Raw genomic sequence first — 6,000 nt, 5'->3', positions numbered from 1 at the left:
AGTTTCTTATTATCTGCTCTGCTGAAGTTCTAAGCAACCAAAATACTTTGTTTCTGCATAAGCTCTTTGTCTTTTCAGTTCATTCCCGTTGTGCCCTGGTGACTCCTCATGCACTTCCAGAACCTTATCACTATAACTCTAAACATTCTTCAGATTTCCTCTAACTTATTTGAGATTAATTACACTTGTATTACAGGGATGTGGCTTTGAAATAATAATAAAAACCTATTATTTAAAATATACACCAAAAGTCGCAGTCCAATTTTTAGATGTGTTACAAACCTTAGGTTTATAAGGTGTTTAGTTTATATTATGCTGTATCTCACATTTTGACATGACATTGAATGATGTCATCTACCTCTACTCACAGTCTCCCTAAAATCCCATTGGAGAAGAAACCAGTCTTTGCTTTGTGCTCCTTACTGTCATACTTAACCTATTCAAGGTAGCATTTGGCCCAGATATTCTCCCATGGTCCCATACACTCTTCACTTTTCTTGCCTGAAAAAAACCTACGGGATTTATAGAACAGCCTCCCACTTCCACATCCCAATCTGTCTTTCCTAGGCAGTATACAGATATGAATTATTGTACCTTATTGATTTTTTTCATGAGCACTGTATTTCACAAGTGATAAATTATACCTATATTATCTCAATGCCGGACACTAAGCCCTACCCAGTTTCCTTTAAGCTCCTTATATCATTATTTGCAAGTTTTATTATTTTATTGAAATGTTCCTCTTTAGAGGTGTCTTCTCACCTTTGCTGCCCCACAGCTGCAGTTGCTTACCGTATCTCCTATTCTTGGGCATATTTTGCAAAGATGAGACGTCTGAACAGCACATAAGAAACAGGACATTTTCATCTGAAAACACCAAGAGGAGAAAAGCAAAATTATGGAAAAATACTCTTTCTTGTGAAGAATGTTTTTTGCTGCAAACCCTTTTTTTCCTGTCAGGAAACGTATAGTGCTAAGCAAGAATAAGAAATATTTTTGCTTTGTGTAAGTTGTTGATGAAATAAAGAACAGATACTGTATTGTTCAGGTATCTTAATTTTTTTAAGTTGAAAATTTGTACAATGCACAGGGTAGAAAAAAGACAGGAAAATCTTCTAGGCCTAGGCAAACGTCTCAAGAGTGGTCTGACAAACCCAGTCTATTCAGATTAGCAACAAAAATTGAGGGATGACTTGATGACATTGTTAATATATCTTTTCAAGGAGAAAATACCAGTTAATAAAGAGCTCTTCAGCCTAGCTGAGAAAGGCATAAAAAGAGCAAATGGCTAGAAGCTGATGCCAGACAAATTCAAATGAGATATAATAAAGAGTAACAGTCATGATAATTAACCACTTGAACAAACAACCTCCCCCAGGTTATGAAATTTTTAGATGAAAACTGAATGGCTTTCTGAAAGATAGGATTTGGTTTAAGTTCTAAACTGTGCTAACTGCATAAAATTCCTTGCACAATCTTCGAAGGTCAGACTGGATGATCAAATTGTGCCTCAAACCTGGAAGTTTTAACATGTGGCAAGACATAACTTCCAGAATCACACAGCCATTCAGAACAACTGCTTGTTTGTTATAATTGTCTTTTTTGCATTCTCTTGAAACGGTAATTTTGTGAAACAGTTTTCTAACCCTCTGTCTTGTTACACAAAAGGTTAATTTCCCTACAGACAGACCAGGTAAAAAGCAGGTGAAAGTTGCATTTAAAAAACCATCCCTGTTTCAAATAGCATTTAACATAAAGAAAGAGACACACACACACACAAACGCCAGCGCTGGAAGTATTAAAAGCACGCTCTGAAAACCTCTGTGATGACAGTTTGAAGAAAGCAGCTTTTATGTGCTACTGAGCCCACCTCTACAATGTCTTTTAAATGCAACTGTTTACCTAGAAAATATAAGCAAGGGCCAGAATCTGGACTAGAAGAAGCACCTTTTGATTGCAGACACTGAACTGAATCCTTAACTAATACATTGTTCCACACCTTTGTCTGAAAGAAGAAAAGCAAAGGTCTGCATTTTCTCACAAGAATGCACAAGCCCCCTCGAAAGCAATATGGTTTTCTACATCTAAGTCTCAGTATTTGTTGACTTAAAGAGTTTGTATGAATGACAATGCACATCACTGGTTTGTTACTTCTGTCATCTGTGCTACCGAGTGTACCTTGACTCAGATCAAAGTTGAAAGCTTCTTAAAAGATACACAAACCACAATGTGACAAATAGCATGCTTTGTTTGACACAGCAAACAAGAAATTACTTTCATCAGCTCAGGAAAAGAATCCTGTGTTTTCAGTGCTAATTCTGAAGACCGCAGTGATGGAACCAAAGCTTTACTTCATCCTCAAGGAATGAGGACCTCTCCAAAGACAAACAGAGAGGAAGAAACAATATCAGTGCATTAAATGCTGACAATGGTATGAATTCAAGGCTTGTACTCTACAGTGCGCATTTGTAGAAAATCCTCCCTTTACATAATTAAACGGATTTCCCACAAAGCAGAAGATGTCTCCATTAAGCAAATATTCATCTAACCGGAAATTAGAGATTAGAACATACACGGGACTTCACAGATATACATCCAAAACTAAATATTCATACACCTACAGCATTACACAGCCTAGTACCATACACAGTTAATACACAGGCATCAGAAATATTGCAAACCAGACGTTTTGGTTTTGTTCTTTTTACAGTAACATTACCTAAGTAACTTCCAATGCATTCTTATAAAATATTTGCAAGTTTTTACAAATACAAAGGACTTCAGATCTATAAATCCTTATTAATATGTGTATTATTGGAGTAAAAAAAAATTTCACTGTGACATACGCTCAATAAAGATCAATGGTCATGCATGAAATCACATTTGGCTTGGAATCTAATTTGTCCCAAAAATGTACATATACAAATTTCCCCTTAAATTAACCTTTTCCTCCCTGACAAGGAAATAATATTTACTTAACAGAACAGATTTTGAATTCAACTATAAACCAGTGACAGGCTTTTCACTGACTTGAAAGGGCTTTAAATGGGACCTAATAACATCTCTACTACCCTTACAAACTAAAACTATGCAGCTTTCCTACTGAGTTGGAAGCACATGCTTGAAAGTTAGCAGAAACTGACAGAAAATGCGAATAGTAAACAAATAGCACAATGAAGAATACATAGTATGTGTGTGTACGCATATGTATAAACAAACGTATGTATTTAATAGATATGTGAACACATAGCAAACAAGGTAAAACATTTTCAGACTTCTGAGAAGAAAGAGCAGACGCTGTATTTTTATAATTAAGGATGTCTGACTCAGTTCTCTTAAAAAAACCTTTAACTGGGCAACTACAAAGCTCTGCGCCACGGTGTTCCTTGCTGAGTCAAAGGCACGGCTCACATGTGCAGATTTGCCAAAACCTGCCTTCCTCGGCCAGCAGAAGTATTTCAAGCTGGAATTCCTCGTTAACGCATTCAGACTCAGCTCTCATCATTTATGACAGCAGTGCACTTGATTCTTAGAAGAATTATTGGCTTGTACACTTTCAGCAGCATAAACGTCTTTATTTCCAGTGAAAAAAAATCTATATCTTTACACATGCAAAGGTCATTCCCCATCCTATTCACTGTCCACACCCTGGAGCTTGGTTTGGAGACAATAACACAGTCCAACATCTCTGTAACAATGCTACAGAACAACCCTTCCAGGGACAAGCTTATAAAAGGTATGGCGCTCTCCATTCTTGCCGTTTACAACACAGGCTTTATTTGTCATGTCAATATACATTCATATAACACGTTCTTTTAAAACTACCATTCAAACGTTGATCAATATGAAGTAACCTCCACAAAAGTACTATATTCCTTTCATATATATTACTATTTTTATTACACTCCTTAACGTGGCAAAGTGTCAAAACATATTAGAGGCAATATCATGGTATGAAGAGTCAGTTGCAGTGAAGCTCATTACAGTCTCTATACTGGAAAGTTTACTTCAAACCTTTGCCCTAGCATTGCTGTTTCTGCATCAAATTTATTCAACGCACACAATTTATCAGTTCGTCCTGAAAAGTTACTCTCATCCCATTGATGGCAGCAGGCCACCTGCCTCTGCTAATTAGTAGTACCATGCTTGGTTGCAGCTCTACAAGAAAATGGATTGGCTCTTCGGCTAGTGCATTTTGCTCTAGAACAGAAGCTGTTGAATCTGTGTCTTACTTCTTCAAAAAGGCTTTAAAACTTACTACACCGTATGGTATCTCAGATGAGCGCTGCTAACGTGTGGCTAAAATTCTCATTTTTCCTAAATCTTCTTAAAAAGAATTCTGAAAAACTCAACCGTTTTAGACAGATCCATGATTTCAGCACTATTTAAACACACAATTAACATTTTAAAATTATACACATGGATAAAAACAGGTATCATTAGTCACTTATTAGTCACCTTCAAAACAGGCAGCATGTTCATTATGTTAATGTTCTTGGAAGTGTTTAAAGCAACCTTTTGCATTTGAAGTGGAGGCTCTTGGTAAAAGGTGGCACTTAATAAGAAATGGCAATTACTGAGGCATGTTACTCTCCAGAAGACTGCACTATGAATTTTAATTTCTTCCTGACCATGTATCAGCTAAGGCTAATACAGACATTTTAGCTTAGAAGCAGTAGGAAGTACAGTAAAAGTGAAAACCAGAATAAGAGACGACACTAATCTTCTCTGAGTTTCAATTAAGGCCCAGCACCTCTGGATTAAAGGCTTATTTTAATGAAAAGCCTTAATTAAGCATACATGTGTATAGGATCACCTTAATGAGGTATGACAGAAATAGAAGAGGAGGCAAACATTATTTTAAAAGAAGCTTATTAGCAACTTTAAGAAACTCAGTCAAGGATTCCTTAAAGAAAAAAGTAATGCAATATTGAAAAGACACAACAATGCTGGACCAAGTTCAGGCATAAAATAATGAAACCAAAATAGGTAAGAGAGTGGTATTCTTCAGTATCTTTGTACACAAATTGATACATATTAATGATTTTTCTATGCATCAATGGGTTTATTTTTGGAAATATTACAGCATTTACACTTTCATTTAAATTTTAGACAGCAGAAAATCAAGTTTTCTAATTTATTTCCTAATTAAAATTTATTACGAAAAATCTTTAAAAGTTTATATTGTAAAATATCCTTTTATGGTATTACTGAGTCAGGTTTGGTGTCAAGCTAACTTGCAAGTTCACATTAAAAACCATTATTTCATCTTTTCATTCCCGTCTTTAGAAACAATCAGCGATTTAATGTCATTTTAAAGATAGCCACTTCAGCTGCTTTTTACATCTTCCCCTACAGTACGCAGAGGTATTCTCATTTGCAGATTTGACTTTAAAGTAATTACTTATAATTACAGAGAAGAAGTGCATCCAGTGGATTAATCACTCCATTTATATGCTGCTCGAAGGATTACTCTCAGGACAGCATCACTGCTTTTGCTCGAAAAATATGAGTTTCACAAGAAAACAAATCTCTCAAGTCAGTAGCAGCTAAGAAGGACTCTGACAACTATATAAACCAAAAGATTAAAGAAATGGCACACCTGGACTTGAGGCAGCATCTGTACCTGTCCTCCTCTTGGGAAACAAAGGGCCACCAAGTGAGAATAACCAGGAAAATGGCCAGAGGAAGCCTACGCTCTACTAGGAGCTAAAAGTACCTTTGCACAGTTCTGGATCTGAAAGAAACACATCAGTAGTTATTAAAAACGAGGGCAGTGCTTTTTGGCTCAGGAAGCCACACTCCGAAGCCTGGGAAGTCCCTTTGGAGCTGCCACTGTACACTAACCCCAGTCTTAAAGTTTCCCCAACTCATCCGCTTTTTGTAATGGACAAAGATGGGATATTAGGTGGCAAAGATCTTTGGCTTGATCCATATGGATACTGCTTATCTGTTCTCTTGGTATAGAATTATGTTTTTTTAAATAGTGACTCTACAGAG

This window comes from Nipponia nippon, unplaced genomic scaffold (genome assembly GCF_047370975.1).
Source record: "Nipponia nippon isolate SJK-2023a ecotype South Korea unplaced genomic scaffold, ASM4737097v1 scaffold_1, whole genome shotgun sequence".
Lineage (NCBI taxonomy): Eukaryota > Metazoa > Chordata > Aves > Pelecaniformes > Threskiornithidae > Nipponia > Nipponia nippon.
This window is presented reverse-complemented; position numbering follows the sequence as displayed.